We start from the raw sequence: 18,698 nt of genomic DNA, 5'->3' as shown, positions 1-18,698 counted from the left end.
TACACTTAAGAATGGCTGAGCTCAGATGATATGGCCTAATCTTCCAGCTTTTGCATCTCCCTTACCTCTACCCCATACATATTGTCATTGTTTCCACTTATGTTTCAACTTTCTAATTTTTATTAATGTAGTACCCATGAATTTCAGTATATTCCATATTAAAATAGAATGATGCCAATGAAGTTCTGGATTGTCTCTGTGGGAAAGCAATGCTCTAAATGTCCACATGAGGTCTCTTCTCATCCATATTTGCAGCATAAAAAGTGCTGGAGATCATACTGTTCAACACCCTCCAAACCAGAGACTCTGCCTTGCAGTTGTTCCGCCATTTTGATTCCCACCTTGGCAAGAGAGTGAGCATCGATATTATTGATACACAACTAACCAGTTCATAGCTGAATCGGTGATTTTCCACTGGGCGTATTATTACTTCCTGAAAAGAGTATTGGACGTTTAAAGACATCTTTTCACCTTTTATGTAACTATCTGCAAATTGCAAATGTTTATTTGCACAGTCCCTTTTTGGGGCAACATGTCAAAAGCAAAGACAGGAAAAGTAAAGGCCCTTATATCACAGCACTACATTGTGAAGTTTTAGTTATGTACTGATCATTGGTTCCCATTATAAACTGGTTGTTCCCAAAATAGTGGATTTGGGAACCAAACACATATCAGATTTATATCAGATTAAGTCTTTCTTGAATATACACACACACACACACACACACGCACTGCACTGCTTAACAGGTTTTGGCAGGTTCTAATGGCTCAACCCACAAGGCAAAAGTTTTAAGAGTCATGTCGCATTAGTGCTGACCTTGCTGATTGAGCTTGCTTATAATCACATGGGTGAACTCTGAGGTCAGCTGAACGGGTCATTTGTTTTAACTTTAACAACCATTTTCTGCTTCTCAAAGCACATGTTGAAGAAAACACTAGCAGACATGCTAATGTATGTAGCCTGATATTTGCAGTACTCGACCCAGCAGAGAAAGAGAGACTGGCTAAATCAAACAACTGGCTAAATCATAAACAACAGGTGTAGACTAACAGTGAAATGCTTAGTTACAGGTCCTTCTCCAACAATGCAGAGTTTACTATGAAGATACAAATAGTGACACAAGGAATAAATAAATACACAGTAAATGCACAGTGAATAATAATAACGAGTAAAGTAACATGGCTATATACAGGGAATACCAGTACCGAGTCAATGTGCAGGGTAACGAGAAAATTGAGGTAACTGCGTACATATAGGTAGGGGTAAAGTTACTAGGCAACAGGATAGATAATAGACAGTAGCAACAGCGTATGTGGTGAGTGTGTGTGTATGTGTGACATACCCACTTCCCAACTGTGTGTGTGGACCATGTTAATTCCTTAGTTATTTGGACACAAAGGAATTTGAAGCTCTCGACCCACTCCACTACAGCCCTATCAATGTGGATGGGGATGTGCTTGCCCCTCCATTTCATGAAGTCCACGATCAGCTCCTTGAGGGAAAGGTTGTTGTCCTTGCACCACACTGCCAGATCTCTGACCTCCTCCCTATAGGTTGCCTCATTGTTGTCGGGATCAGTCCTACCACCGTCGTGTCATCAGCAAACTAGATGATGGTGTTAGAGTCGTGTGCGGCCACGCAGTCATGGGTGAACAGGGAGTACAGGATGGGACTAAGCACACACCCCTGAGGGACCCCGTGTTGATGGTCACCGTGGCAGGTGTGTTGTTGCCTACATTCACCGCCTGGGCGGCCTGTCAGAAAGTCCAGGATCAAGTTGCAGAGGCAGGTGTTCAGTCCCAGGGTCCTGAGCTTGGTGATGAGCTTGGAGGAGACTATGGTGTTGAATGCTGAGCTGGAGTCAATGAACAGCATTCTTCCATAGATATTAATTTTGTCCAGGTAGTTTGGGGCAGTGTAGAGTGCAATAGAGATTGCGTCATCTGTGGATATGTTGGGGTGGTAATTTGAGTTGATTCAGGGTGTCTGGGATGATGGTGTTGATGTGAGTCATGACCAGCCTTTCAAAGCATTTCATGGGTATAGATGTGAGTGCTATGGGGTGATAGTAATGAGTGAAAGAGAAAGAGAGCGAGACTGAGAGAGGGAAAAAGAGTGAGAGGGCAAAGAGAAAGAAAGATAAAGAGAGGCTAGTCATTTTGTGGCCCTTGTCATCAGCGCCCTGTTGGGACAACAGATGTGCGATGATGTCATGCAGAAAGGGATAGGGTGTGTGGCGGGGTGGAGCAAAAGAAGACAGCGTGGGAGGACAGCGGACTGGAGGAGCCTTGATCCAAGTGAGGGAGAGAAAAGGGAAGGGAGGCGGGCAGAGAAAGCAGGGAGGGGGAGAGGGAACACTTTTTCAGCCAATGCTCCTCTTCAGCCCTGCAGCCCAGTATTAAGTTATTTATTATAAAGAACACACTGTATATGATGAAAAATGCAGATGTATACATGTATAGTGCTTTATAATTCAGCAACTTTATAGTAACAACCCTAGAGGGCAAATAACTGTAAACAATTGTATTATCTACAAAATCCTATGTGCATCTACAAAATCATCACTGTTTAAGCTCAAGGGATAGTTACTGTGTAAATATGCTGAACTTGTGCTACCCTATCTAGCAGCACAACACAAAGCAGTGCTTTCTAAACGAGGGGACACACACATGGTTGTAGCTTGTTTGTGCAGTTGTTGCAATGCTCAAATTTATCCTCCGATCCCCTGACTATCCTCAGTATAAGAAGTCAATTGTTCCCTGCGGAATGCTGTGACAATGAGTGTTTGTGGTCATCCGAGGCAAGCTATACAGTAATTGTACTGTTCACTCACTGCTGCTCAGAGACCTGTGTGTGTGTGTGTGTGTGTGCGTGTGTGTGTGTGTGTGTGTGTGTGTGTGTGTGAGGCTCATTGCTGCTGCACTAGTGGGGTCACCTCAAGGTCATAATGCTCCCAGTCAGTCACTCTATCAATTCCCTTGCCCTTTGCAATAACGATTATGCGATTATAAGATGAAGATAAACTTTTAGCTTTGCTTGCAGTTGTGGACTGACTCCCCTCCAGTCGAGTCCTCAGGTCCTACTCAGGGTAGTTTTTGCTGGCTTGGCAGCAGGAGAAATTAATTAAGGCCAAGGGATATTTCTGAATAGGTTTCTGCATATACGCATCCATTCCTGGCATTGTAGTTTGTAAGTGTCTGTGTGAGGGGTATTGTGTAGAGTGGGGTAGAGTTGAGTGAGAGTCCCTCCCAGAGAGCCTCAGAACCAGCGCAGGAAGGCAGATACTATGTCAACCTGTGGGACTCAGTCCAAGGAAAAGTGACGCAGTTCAGGGAGTGTAATTTTTTTCTACGACTTTTACTTTTTCAGGTTGTGACTGTGACTCTTTTAACATAATGTATCCTACAAGGCCCTCAAACTCAACTCTGGACCTCTAAGCCAGTTCCACTACGTTTATTTTCATTGTTCCCTTCTAATTTAAAAATAATCAGAGACTGGGACCTGGGACACCAGGTGGGTGCAATTAATTGTCAGATAGAACAGAAAACCAGCAGGCCCCGGACCTCGTAGTGTAAGAGTTGAATACCTAGGTCTTCCAGTACTATTAAATCAGCTAGAGCTAGACACGCTCAATTGACTTTTATAATGCAAAACTTCAATATGTCACTATGGTTCACAACATGTATGTAACCAAAAAGGTACGAGACTAGCATACAGCTATCATTGCCCTTGCTAACAATAACAAATAGACACAAATGAAAAATATGTTATCATCAGACAGTTAAATCTACCGGCAGTAGGTTAGCTACCACACCCCAACAATGCATGGTTCTGCTTGTGTCTCTGTCTCTGCCACAGTGTGGTGAGCCTGATGGCTAGGCCATGGACTGTTCCTGAGGAAAGCCTCCCTTGGTCGGGCTCCTTAGGTAATCATTCACCTGTTACCTGTGGTAACAGAGCTACAGCAGACAGCTGCAGGGCAATAACAGCACTGGAGGCACACACACACACACACACACACACACACACACACACACACACACACACACACGCACACACACGCACACACACGCACACACGCACACACACAGGGGACCTGTTATTGACAATCACACAGACTGCCTTATCAGTGAAAGCTTAGACCTACTCTGTCATAGTCTGTCACATTTAGTACTAATGTTTTTTATTTTTATTATGGGTATATTTGACTTTCAGATGGTTTCTATACTTTGTGTTGGTAATTCGGAAAATGATGCAGGTCCATTCAATAACGATATATTCTATTCTATTTTATTCTATGTGAAATAGCAGAGGTTATTGGGAGGCCTCTAACAACCCTGTTCTTCTAAAGAAATAAGAGTGATTAGCAGTTTATTCTGTGTAGATTTCTGACATAAGGTTCATTTCCAAGAGGGACCTCTCCCTCACAATGTCAGTTCAACATGAACACACTGTATAATAACTAAAGTTATTAAAGTGATTAGCAAATTATTCTGCATACATTTCTGAAACAAGGAGAATGAGGTTCACAATGTCAGTTAAACGTGAACACAGTGCATGATGTAATACTGCATAGCCAAAAGGCGCAGAAGAAATCCACAACCTGGATACCAGATATTGTAACAGAGCAGAGCTATAAAACCTGATTACATAACCATGGATAATAGATGTTAAAAAAGTAAAAATACCCCAGAGGCCTGAACAGGCCCTAGGGTGTGGCACCTCAGCAAGTCTTTGGTGAGGAGGAAAGGAGGGATAGAGAATGGAGGGGGGAATTCAGTTTGCAGTTTGTACTGCTTTGGTTCCGCCTCCTTTGCCGTCTTTGCCATCTCTTAACTCTCTCCTGTCCCAGAATGGTCTCCGTCTGAGCGCAATAGCCTGAAATAAAAGTGCGAGCTAGCTAGGGCCCTGGCTGGTTGGCCGCTCAGGCCCCAGAGAATGGCTCCTTTGTCTCAGCTGCCATTTACACTGTCTGGAGGCATGGAGAGAGAACTCAAAGAGAGTGTCTGATTGCAAATTAGCACAGGCCTGTGAAATGGAGCTACCCTCACCCTCCAGTTTATTCCCTTCCTCCTTCATTCAGTCCTTCCCTCTGTACCTCAGATACTGTTGGTGCTGGAGGAAATTGGGAGAAATAGTCTTGTGAAAGCTACAAGTTTTTGAGTCTTTGATAGAAGTTATTCAACTCAATTCGGGAAATTTGAGAAATCAAGATTTACTTTCATATCGTGTGAATCTAAATCAGAGCATGTAATTTGTCTTCGCTTGTAAACTGTTGTTAAATTATTGTCCACTAATTTATACAGTATAAGTTAGTGGGCATGTACATAATTGTTTATAATTCATTACGGGTTAATTGCAGATTATATCTTCTCATTTGCCTCATAGGCTTCCTGTGTGATCTTGCAAACATTCCTATTTGGAATGAATATGTGAATGACACAGTATTTTTTAATGCTGGAAAAGACTGTGTGATATGATTTATTCTTAATGCACGGAAAAACAAGAGTCCTGCATCATCGGAATCTACTCTACAAAAACACACACACACACACTTGACACACAGCTTTAATCTCATTACATTTGTCGGAAGGGATCTATACTGTAGGGTCACTGAGTGCAGTCCTCTTAACCCATACCCATGATATTACTGTAATCTTACTGACATACGGAATGATACTACACTGAATAAAAATATAAACGCAACATGCAACAATTTCAAAGATTGAGTTACAGTTCACATAAGGAAATCAGTCAATTGAAATCAATTCTTTAGGCCCTAATCTATGGATTTCACATCACTGGGAATACAGATATTCATAGGGTTGTGGATCAGAAAAACAGTCAGTATCTGGTGTGATCACCATTTGCCTCATGCAGCGTGACACGTTTTCGTCGCATAGAGTTGATCAGGCTGTAGATTTTGGCCTGTGGAATGTGGTCCCACTCCTCTTCAATGGCTATTCGAAGTTGATGGATATTGGCGGGAACTGGAACACGCTGTCATACATATCGATCCAGAGCATCCCAAACATACTCAATGGGTGACATGTCTGGTGAGTATGTAAGCCATGGAAGATCTGGGACATTTTCAGGTTCCAGAAATTGTGTACAGATCCTTGCAACATGCATTATGTTGCAAGGATCTGTTCAGCATTATCATGCTGAAACATGAGTTGATGGTGGCGGATGAATGGCATGACAATGGGCCTCAGGATCTCGTCACGGTATCTCTATGCATTCAAATTGCGATCAATAAAATGCAATTTTGTTTGTTGTCCATAGTTTATGCCTGCCCATACCATAACCCCACTGCCACCATGATGCACTCTGTTCACAACTTTGACATCAGCAAACTGCTTGCCTACATCACCCCATACACGCTGTCTGCCATCTCCCTAGTACAGTTGAACCCGGGATTAATCCGTGAAGAGCACATTTCTCCAGCATGCCAGTAGCTTCGAAAGTGAGCATTTGCCCACTGAAGTTGGTAACGACGCCGAATTGCAGTCAGGTCAAGACCTTGGTGAGGATGATGATGATGCAGATGAGCTTCCCTGAAACGGTTTATGAGTTTGTGCAGAAATTCTTTGGTTGTTTCATCAGCTCTCCGGGTAGCTGGTCTCAGACGACGCCGCAGGTGAAGAAGGCGGATGTGGAGGTCCTGGCCTGGCGTGGTTACGCGTGGTCTGCGATTTTGAGGCCGGTTGGACGTATGCCAAATTCTTTGAAACGACATTGGAGGCGATTTATGGTACAGAAATTAACATTCAATTCTCTGGCAACATATCTGTTGGACATTCCTTCAGTCAGCATGCCAATTGCACACTCCCTCAAAACTTGAGATATCTGTGGCATTGTGTTGTGTAATTCTGTGATATTAAGACATTATTGTGAGATGCTAAATCATAATTATGAGATGCTATGTCATAATTAGAAGATAGATTGTCATTATTATGAGATGCTAAGTCATTATTATGAGATGCGTTTTAGGTGATGTGCACTTTGCATCAGGCCCTCCTCAACTTTCAAGCATAACCGTATGTATATCCTATAGTCAATCTCACACTGTGTGTGCGTGCGAGCGAGTTTGTGGTGATATTGTTATATTAATGTATTGGAGAGTTTTGTTGATGTGAGTTAATGTCTGTTTGATGTGCCTGTTTGGTGACATCTGGTTGACATCAGATTTAGGTTTCACTTCGGGCCTAAGAACAGCCCTTAATTGGGAGTTATCACACAATAATCCCTGGGTTCTCATGCCTTATTGCTTAAGTATCTCATTATTATTACTTAGTATCTCGTTATTAGGATTTATTATGCCTTCAGACTTTTCTTCACATTTTGTTGTGTTACATTCTGAATTTAAAATGGATTAAAATAAGATTTGTTTGTCAATGGCTTACACACAATACCCCATAATGTCATAGTGGAACTGTTTTTTTTTATGTTTACAAATTAATAAAAAATTAAAAGCTGATATGTCTTGAGTCAATAAATATTCAACCCTTTTGTTATGGCAATCCTAAATAAGTTTAGGAGTAAAAATGTGCTTAACATGTCACATAATACTCACTTTGTGTGCAGTAATAGTGTTTAACGTGATTTTTGAATGACTACCTCATCTCTGCACCCCACACATACAATTACAGTGCCTTGCGAAAGTATTCGGCCCCCTTGAACTTTGCAACCTTTTGCCACATTTCAGGCTTCAAACATAAAGATATAAAACTGTATTTTTTTGTGAAGAATCAACAACAAGTGGGACACAATCATGTAATGGAACGACATTTATTGGATATTTCAAACTTTTTTAACAAATCAAAAACTGAAAAATTGAGCGTGCAAAATTATTCAGCCCCTTTACTTTCAGTGCAGCAAACTCTCTCCAGAAGTTCAGTGAGGATCTCTGAATGATCCAATGTTGACCTATATGACTAATGATGATAAATACAATCCACCTGTGTGTGATCAAGTCTCCGTATAAATGCACCTGCACTGTGATAGTCTCAGAGGCACGTCAAAAGCGCAGAGAGCATCATGAAGAACAAGGAACACACCAGGCAGGTCCGAGATACTGTTGTGTGAAGAAGTTTAAAGCCGGATTTGGATACAAAAAGATTTCCCAAGCTTTAAACATCCCAAGGAGCACTGTGCAAGCGATAATATTGAAATGGAAGGAGTATCAGACCACTTCAAATCTACCAAGACCTGGCCGTCCCTCTAAACTTTCAGCTCATACAAGGAGAAGACTGATCAGAGATGCAGCCAAGAGGCCCATGATCACTCTGGATGAACTGCAGAAATCTACAGCTGAGGTGGGAGACTCTGTCCATAGGACAACAATCAGTCGTATATTGCACAAATCTGGCCTTTATGGAAGAGTGGCAAGAAGAAAGCCATTTCTTAAAGATATCCATAAAAAGTGTCGTTTAAAGTTTGCCACAAGCCACCTGGGAGACACACCAAACATGTGGAAGAAGGTGCTCTGGTCAGATGAAACCAAAATGGAACTTTTTGGCAACAATGCAAAACGTTATGTTTGGCGTAAAAGCAACACAGCTGAACACACCATCCCCACTGTCAAACATGGTGGTGGCAGCATCATGGTTTGGGCCTGCTTTTCTTCAGCAGGGACAGGGAAGATGGTTAAAATTGATGGTAAGATGGATGGAGCCAAATACAGGACCATTCTGGAAGTAAACCTGATGGAGTCTGCAAAAGACCTGAGACTGGGACGGAGATTTGTCTTCCAACAAGACAATGATCCAAAACATAAAGCAAAATCTACAATGGAATGGTTCAAAAATAAACATATCCAGGTGTTAGAATGGCCAAGTCAAAGTCCAGACCTGAATCCAATTGAGAATCTGTGGAAAGAACTGAAAACTGCTGTTCACAAATGCTCTCCATCCAACCTCACTGAGCTCGAGCTGTTTTGCAAGGAGGAATGGGAAAAAATTTCAGTCTCTCGATGTGCAAAACTGATAGAGACATACCCCAAGCGACTTACAGCTGTAATCGCAGCAAAAGGTGGCGCTACAAAGTATTAACTTAAGGGGGCTGAATAATTTTGCACGCCCAATTTTTCAGTTTTTGATTTGTTAAACAAGTTTGAAATATCCAATAAATGTCGTTCCACTTCATGATTGTGTCCCACTTGTTGTTGATTCTTCACCAAAATAATACAGTTTTATATCTTTATGTTTGAAGCCTGAAATGTGGCAAAAGGTCGCAAAGTTCAAGGGGGCCGAATACTTTCGCAAGGCACTGTATTTTTGGAAAATAGGCTAGGCCTACATGCCTGGAAATTATTATGAAATTGATATGATGGCCTACATTGACAGAACATTGACAGAACGTGTGTTTGAGACCTAGACCTATGCCTCTCATTTGCATTTACTTAAAACTGCCTTGGTAAAATGAGAAAATATGCTGACAGTAGGCTAGCCTAGCCTATATGAACACGAGTCTCAGGTCTATTCTAGTAGGTATACATTGGAAGTGAAGGACTCCATTTAACACTTGAATAGACCGAACAAATTCTGATTGCGTTATTGAAAAGCAATGTTTTCCATTTTATTATAGAACAACTTCAGTGTGGTACCGCGTGTAATAAAAACTAGTGTAATAAAGAAATGAACAGGAGTAGCCAAAACGTGGTGCCTCAAGTTTTTTATATAGCTAGAAGATGTGATGAGTTTGCCGACTCTTTTAAAAATGTTGATTCAGAATATTATAGTGTTGCATGCATGCCTGCATTCTATAAAAAAACGGATGTGTGTGCATGGCTGTTTGTTTGCAGTAGTCTAATGCTCCACACTATCGACACCTCTTATATTTTGTAAATGTGTAATTGTAGTAGGACTATGCTAGGTCCAGTGGTTTTCATATCTGAGATAGTGCAGCGACAGGCAGGCAGCTGTGAATCACCTTAGCCAAACTTTGCAAATCTATTTCAGCAATGGCAGAAGGAACACAGTGAGTTTATCGGGTCTACTGATACACCGGCCCCACCGCCGATGTGGCGAGCGAGGAAATGTTGGTAGCCTATTCTGAATGAATATTTTTAAAAGAGTCGGCGAACTCATCACATCTTCTTTTGCTATTGATGCTTCTTTGCAGAAGGTTATATAGGCCTACTTTGCTACAATGTTACAATGTATCTACTCAGAGCGCGGGTCACTACACAGCCTAGTCTTCTTTTCTCACACTCGCATCGTTGTTGCCGTGGTGCAGCGAGGACACAATACTTGCGGGGGGAGTGGAATTGGACTTGAGGGAGAGAGACCAACACAGGGTGATGGTTGCTCAAGACTTGAACTTGAACTTCATCTTAAAATTGGCGTCCATGTCAAATCGACGATCATCTTCTTTTTTCCATAAGAAATATACATTTTCTGTGATTCAATGACAAACTACAAGGAGATATGAGGAAAATACAGATGTTTGAAGACAAGCAACTAAACGTAACTTAATGTGCTCCATAAAAACAAACTGCTTTTATTGTAGGTAATGGCCGTTTCAAATGGTGTGCTGTCTGCCGGTGGATAGCATGTATTTTCAGTGCGGTGGATGACACGATTCAGCGACTGAGATGTTCGACAATCTCGTCTCGTCCGTAGGCAAGAGGGAATTAAGTTTTCACTGGTAATTATTTCAACCGCAAACTAAATAGCCCCCAACAATGTTATGTTGTTCCTTACAATGTCATCACAGAAAACAAACCAATATCAATGTATAATGCATTTATATTTTGATTCAAGGGAGATGAGATAGGCTATAGCCTTAAATTCACAGTTGCAGTTAAAGAAAGAAAGAGGTCAGTTTTAGTTCAAGGTTTATACAATATCCTTTCTCTTTGTTGTTCTTAACAAAGAGTTGAAAAACAATGCTTATAGCCTTACCATCTCCACTAATCCACAATGAAGACCACAAATCCCTTTAAAAGGTGCATTTGTGGCATTTGAACAAATCTGCATTTAATAAAATAAAATGTAATTCTGTCAATTTGAGCTGTTCACACGGTAAATTGTCAGACTGAGATATGATTTGATTGTGTGGTTTTCCTATCTATTTCCATGTGGTTTTCCCTTAAATATGTTTTAAAATGGAATACAGCCTATATAGCCTGCTAAATATATACAACTATTCAGTCCTTGAGTCTTATAATGATTCACATATTATGGAACAAAAAGAGATCTATTGAAAGTTGGGAGATAATTGCCTTCTTTGAGGAGTTGAAATTAGTTGGTATTTTGCTATGATGTTGATAATAATCTCAGCAATGCATCCTGTGTGTCTGTGGAAGAAAATAGCCTACGCTACCCTAAAATTATTTAGCTGTAAATCATCCTCAGAATATTTTCACTATTTGCCTTTTTTGATGGTGATCATTTGTAATTTTCAGATGTAAAGATACAAGAGTATTTCTATAAAAGTGCTAAAATGTGCTGTGAGTTCTGTTTCTGTCCTGGCTTCTCAACCTTGGACATTGAAGAAGTGGACATTTCAGATCAACAGAAAGTCAAAGATTTGAAGAATGCATGTTATAGACATTGTAATAACAGGTAGGTTTAACATTTTTTAATTATTTAACTTTTCAGGGACACGAAAACAGTTTAAATCGTAATGAGAAATCTGCCAAAATATTTTTCTGATTTAAGTCACATTTGACTTTTTTAAATTACTGTACTGTGATTGCTGGGTGAAACATATCGTAATAGTTCTGCATTACAAATGAAAAACATTGAGTGTGTGATTGTATTTCTTATTTATAATGATTACCAAGTAATGGTTATTAGTTCATTTGTCCCCCAAAAAAGGCAGTGGGAAAACCTGTTCATGTGAAAAAGATCACATACTCTGTCTATACCCCCTGACCATCCTTCATCTATCTGAAAAGGCTTATGTTTAGAGACAATTATCGAAAATATCTCCTGTAAAAGTGGCAGAAAATTTAGATTACTTCTTCATTTGAGCCTTGAACCTGGCCAAACACAGACCAATTGTGCACCGCCCCATGGGAGTCCCAATCCAACCTGAATGTGATTTAGCCTGGATTTGAACCTGGGACTGTAGTAATGCATCGTGCACTGAGATGCAGTGCCTTAGACCGCTGCGCCAATCGGGAGCCCAACATGACAGGTTGACTCTCCCAGCCAAAGCTGTCAGTTGCACAGTTCAACTGAGAGAGAGATTATGTATTTTCTATACATAATAATAATAATATTAATAATAATAATGTATATACAGTACCAGTCATGGCATTCTCTCAACCAGCTTCACCTGGTATGCATTTCAGTTAACAGGTGTTCCTTGAAAAAAGTTAATTTGTGGAATTTCTTTCCTTCTTTAATGTGTTTGTGCCAATCAGTTGTGTTGTGACAGGGTAGGGGTGGTGTACAGAAGATAGCCCTATTTGGTAAAAGACCAAGTCCATATTATGGCAAGAATAGCTCAAATAAGCAAAGAGAAATGACAGTCCATCATTACTTTAAGACTTTGAAAGTTTCTTAAAGTGCAGTCGCAAAAATAATCAAGCGCTATGATGAAACTGGCTCTCATGAGGACCGCCACAGGAAAAGAAGACTCAGAGTTAATTCATATTAGAGTTACCAGCCTCAGAAATTGCAGGCCAAATAAATGCTTCACAGAGTTCACACAAGTAACAGACACATCTCAACATCAACTGTTCAGAGAAGACTGCGTGAATCAGGCATTCATGGTCAAACTACTGCAAAGAAACCACTAAATCAAATCAAATGTATTTATATAGCCCTTCTTACATCAGCTGATATCTCAAAGTGCTGTACAGAAACCCAGCCAAAAACCCCAAACAGCAAGTAATGCAGGTGTAGAAGCACGGTGGCTAGGAAAAACTCCCTAGAAAGGCCAAAACCTAGGGAGAAACCTAGGCTATGAGGGGTGGCCAGTCCTCTTCTGGCTGTGCCGGGTGGAGATTATAACAGAACATGGCCAAGATGTTAAAATGTTCATAAATGACCAGCATGGTCAAATTATAATAATCACAGTAGTTGTCGAGGGTGCAGCAAGTCAGCACCTCAGGAGTAAATGTCAGTTGGCTTTTCATAGCCAATCATTAAGAGTATCTCTACCGCTCCTGCTGTCTCTAGAGAGTTGAAAACAGCAGGTCTGGGACAGGTAGCACGTCCGGTGAACAGGTCAGGGTTCGGTGAACAAGGTGGACTGGGGACAGCAAGGAGTCATCATGCAAGGTTGTCCTGGGTCCTAGGGCTCAGAGTTTGTGAGTGGATGATCTCCGAATGTGTGGTTCCCACCGTGAAGCATGGAGGAGAAGGTGTGATGGTGTGGGGATGCTTTGCTGGTCACACTGTCTGTGATTTATTTAGAATTCAAGGCAACCAGCATGGCTACCACAGCATTCTGCAGCAATACGCCATCCATCTAGTTTACGCTTAGTGGGACTATCATTTGTTTTTCAACAGGACAATGACCCAACACACCTCCAGGCTGTGTAAAGGCTATTTGACCAAGAAGTGCTGCATCAGACGACCTGGCCTTTATATACATCCGACCTCAACCCAATTGAGATGGTTTGGGATGAGTTGGACTACAGAGTGAAGGAAAAACAGCCAACAAGTGCTCAGCATATGTGGGAATTCCTTCAAGACTGTTGGAAAAGCATTCCAGGTGAAGCTGGTTGAGAGAATGCCAAGAGTGTACAAAGCTATCATCAAGGCAAAGGGTGGCTACTTTGAAGAATCTAAAATATATTTTGATTTGTTTAACATTTTTTGGGTTACTACATGATTCCATATGTGTTATTTCATAGTTTTGATGTCTTCACTATTATTCTACAATGTAGAAAATAGTAAAGAATAAAGAAAAACCGTTGAATGAGTAGGTGTCCAAACTTTTGACCGGTACTATATATTTATACAGTGCCTTGCGAAAGTATTCGGCCCCCTTGAACTTTGCGACCTTTTGCCACATTTCAGGCTTCAAACATAAAGATATAAAACTGTATTTTTTTGTGAAGAATCAACAACAAGTGGGACACAATCATGAAGAGGAACGACATTTATTGGATATTTCAAACTTTTTTAACAAATCAAAAACTTAAAAATTGGGCGTGTATAATTATTCAGCCCCCTTAAGTTAATACTTTGTAGCGCCACCTTTTGCTGCGATTACAGCTGTAAGTCGCTTGAGGTATGTCTCTATCAGTTTTGCACATCGAGAGACTGAAATTTCTTCCCATTCACCCTTGCAAAACAGCTCGAGCTCAGTGAGGTTGGATGGTGAGCATTTGTGAACAGCAGTTTTCAGTTCTTTCCACAGATTCTCGATTGGATTCAGGTCTGGACTTTGACTTGGCCATTCTAACACCTGGATATGTTTATTTTTGAACCATTCCATTGTAGATTTTGCTTTATGTTTTGGATCATTGTCTTGTTGGAAGACAAATTTCCGTCCCAGTCTCAGGTCTTTTGCAGACTCCTTCAGGTTTTCTTCCAGAATGGTCCTGTATTTGGCTCCATCCATCTTCCCATCAATTTTAACCATCTTCCCTGTCCCTGCTGAAGAAAAGCAGGCCCAAACCATGATGCTGCCACCACCATGTTTGACAGTGTTCAGGGTGATGAGCTGTGTTGCTTTTACGCCAAACATAACGTTTTGCATTGTTGCCAAAAAGTTCAATTTTGGTTTCATCTGACCAGAGCACCTTCTTCCACATGTTTGGTGTGTCTCCCAGGTGGCTTGTGGCAAACTTTAAACGACACTTTTTATGGATATCTTTAAGAAATGGCTTTCTTCTTGCCACTCTCCCATAAAGGCCAGATTTGTGCAATATACGACTGATTGTTGTCCTATGGACAGAGTCTCCCACCTCAGCTGTAGATCTCTGCAGTTCATCCAGAGTGATCATGGGCCTCTTGGCTGCATCTCTGATCAGTCTTCTCCTTGTATGAGCTGAAAGTTTAGAGGGACGGCCAGGTCTTGGTAGATTTGCAGTGGTCTGATACTTCTTCCATTTCAATATTATCGCTTGCACAGTGCTCCTTGGGATGTTTAAAGCTTGGGAAATCTTTTTGTATCCAAATCCGGCTTTAAACTTCTTCACAACAGTATCTCGGACCTGCCTGCTGTGTTCCTTGTTCTTCATGATGCTCTCTGCGCTTTTAACGGACCTCTGAGACTATCACAGTGCAGGTGCATTTATACGGAGACTTGATTACACACAGGTGGATTGTATTTATCATCATTAGTCATTTAGGTCAACATTGGATCATTCAGAGATCCTCACTGAACTTCTGGAGAGAGTTTGCTGCACTGAAAGTAAAGGGGCTAAATAATTTTGCACGCCCAATTTTTCAGTTTTTGATTTGTTAAAAAAGTTTGAAATATCCAATAAATGTCGTTCCACTTCATGATTGTGTCCCACTTGTTGTTGATTCTTTACAAAAAAATACAGTTTTATATCTTTATGTTTGAAGCTTGAAATGTGGCAAAAGGTCGCAAAGTTCAAGGGGGCCGAATACTTTCGCAAGGCACTGTATATATACAGTACATGTTCAAAAGTTTGTGGTCACTTAGAAATATCCTTGTTTTCCATGAAAACATACATTAAATTATTTGCAAAACGAAAAGGAAATATTGTCAAAACATTGACAAGGTTATAAATAATGATTTTTAATTTAAATAATAATTTTGTCCTTCAAACTTTGCTTTCGTCAAAGAATTCTACATTTGCAGTAATTACAGCCTTGCAGACCTTTGTGTAACGTTTGTTGTCGGAAGGAGACCAAGGTGTAGGGTTGTAGGCATACATTATTTCATTTAAATGTTCCACCAAGAAAAACAATAAACAATACAATGAACGAAATGCTTCGTCGTGCAAACTACATGCACTCAAACAAAGACAAGATCCCACACTGAAGGAGGGAAAAAGGTCTGCCTAAGTATGATCCCCAATCAGAGACAATGAAATACAGCTGCCTCTGATTGGGAACCACACTCGGCCAAACACAAAGAAATAGAGAACATTGAAAGCCCACCCAAATCACACCCTGACCTAACCAAACATAGAGAATAACAAGGATCTCTAAGGTTAGGGCGTGACACTTTGGCATTCTAGTTGTCAATTTGTTGAGGTTATCTGATGAGATTTCACCCCATGCTTCCTGAAGCACCTCCCACAAATTGGACATTTCTTATGTACCATATGGTCAAGCTGCTCCTACAACAGCTCAATAGGTTTGAGATCTGGTGACTGTTGGCCACTCCATTATAGACAGAATAGCAGCTGACTGCTTCTTCCCTAAATAGTTCTTGCATAGCTTGGAGCTGTGCTTTGGGTCATTGTCCTGTTGTAGGAAATTGGCTCCAATTAAGCGCCGTCCACAGGGTATGGCATGGCATTGCAAAATGGAGTGATAGCCGTCCTTCTTCAAGATCCCTTTTACCCTGTACAAATCTCCCACTTTACCACAACCAAGGCACCACCAGACCATCACATTGCCTCCACCACGCTTGACAGATGGCGTCAAGCACTCCTCCAGCATCTTTTCATTTTTTCTTGATCTCACGAATGTTCTTTTTTGTGATCCGAAAACCTGAAACTTAGATTCGTCTGTCCATAACACTTTTTTCCAATCTTTTCCATCTGTCCAGTGTCTGTGTTATTTTGCCCATCTTAATATTTTATTTTTATTGGCAAGACTGATATATGGCTTTTTCTTTGCAACTCTGCTTAGAAGGCCAGCATCCCGGAGTCGCCTCTTCGCTGTTGATGTTGAGACTGGTGTTTTGCGGGTACTATTTAATGAAGCTGCCAGTTGAGGACGTGTGAGGCATCTGTTTCTCAAACTAGACACTTTAATCTACTTGTCCTCTTGCTCAGTTGTGCACCGGGGCCTCCCACTCCTCTTTCTGTTCTGGTCTGAGCCAGTTTGCACTGTTCTGTGAAGGGAGTAGCACACAGCGTTGTACGAGATCTTCAATTTCTTGGCAATTTCTTTGCACATACTTCCTTTCTCAGAACAAGAATAGGCTGATGAGTTTCAGAAGAAAGTGCTTAGTTTCTGAACATTTTGAGCCTGTAATCAAACCCACAAATGCTGATGCTCCAGATACTCAACTAGTCTAAAGAAGGGCAGTTTTATTTCTTCTTTAATCAGGACAAAAGGGTTTTCTAATGTTCAATTAGCCTTTTAAAATTATAAACTTGGATTAGCTAACACAACGTGTCATTTTGGAACACAGGAGTGATGGTTGCTGATAATGGGCCTCTGTACACCTATGTAGATATTCCATTAAAAAAATCAGCCGTTTCCAGCTACAATAGTAATTTACAACTAGGGTTGCAAAGGGTCGGAAACTTTCCGGTAAATTTCTGGAAATTTTCCATGGGATGTTAAAAGTCCAGGAATTTGGGGAGTTTAAAAAAACCAGAGAAACCGAGAAATTGGTTGAGGTTTTTCCTTTGTGTAATGAAGAAGTACGGCCATCTTGAACGAGGGTAACTTGAAGTGTATTGTTAGATAGAGGCGCATGACCAGAAAGCTAGCTACAGTTTGTTTTCTTCCTGTATTGAACACAGATCATCCCGTCTTCAATTTTATCGATTATTTACGTAAAAAAATACCTAACGTTGTTTTACAAAAGTACTTTGGAATGTTTTGGCAAAGTTTAGAGGTAACTTTTGAGATATTTTTTAGTCACGTTGCGCAAGTTGGAACAGGTGTTTTTCTGGATCAAACGCGCCAAATAAATTGACATTTTGGATATATATCGACGGAATTAATCGAACAAAATGACCATTTGTGATGTTTATGGGACATATTGGAGTGCCAACAAAAGAAGCTCGTCAAAGGTAAGGAATTCATTATATTTTTATTTCTACGTTTTGTGTCGCGCTTGCAGGGTTGAAATATACTTTTCTCTCTTTGTTTATTATGGTGCTATCTTCAGATAATAGTATCGTTTGCTTTCGCCGAAAAGCCTTTTTGAAATCTGACATGTTGGCTGGATTCACAACAAGTGTAGCTTTAATTTGCTATCTTGCATGTGTGATTTCATGAAAGTTTGATTTTTATAGTAATTTATTTGAATTTGACGCTCTGCATTTTCTCTGGATTTTGGCCAGGTGGGACGATATCCCAGAGAAGTTAAACTATCCCCAATTCAATGGAATTGCAACCCTCTGCATGCACAGTGCATGTTTCCATCACATGTGCAGTGCAATCTTCCATCACATGTACAGCTGATTCTCAATATCTTCCACTAATGAGATGCTGTTGAGCCCACACTACTACACTGTCTGAGCCAAGGACTGCATGCTTTCTGGTACGTTTTGATTACAGTACTGGGTGGGGTGATATATTTTACACGACATACATTATTTTTTGTTAGCTAGTAAATAGTAGCCTACAGCAAAGTGTGTTTAAATAATTTCTAACTTGTTAATTTGTTAGTTAATTTTTGCCACCATGTGGCTTTTTAGCTTGCTTGAGCCTGCTAACTGAGGGGTGTTAATTCACTTGTTTCCATACATGTTTAATTTGAAAATATTTATCTTACAAAGGAGTTGTTTAATCTAACTGCTTAACTATTTATCTGTACATGGAATTGTATTTTTGTTTTTTACTCAGTTTTTTCTAATCTTTACAGGAAAATGCCACAGGAATTATCTGATGTGTCGAGACATTTC

This window comes from Oncorhynchus mykiss, chromosome 21 (genome assembly GCF_013265735.2).
Source record: "Oncorhynchus mykiss isolate Arlee chromosome 21, USDA_OmykA_1.1, whole genome shotgun sequence".
In the NCBI taxonomy this organism is placed as follows: domain Eukaryota; kingdom Metazoa; phylum Chordata; class Actinopteri; order Salmoniformes; family Salmonidae; genus Oncorhynchus; species Oncorhynchus mykiss.
The sequence above is the reverse complement of the archived record's forward strand: the minus strand, read 5'-3'. Positions refer to the sequence as shown.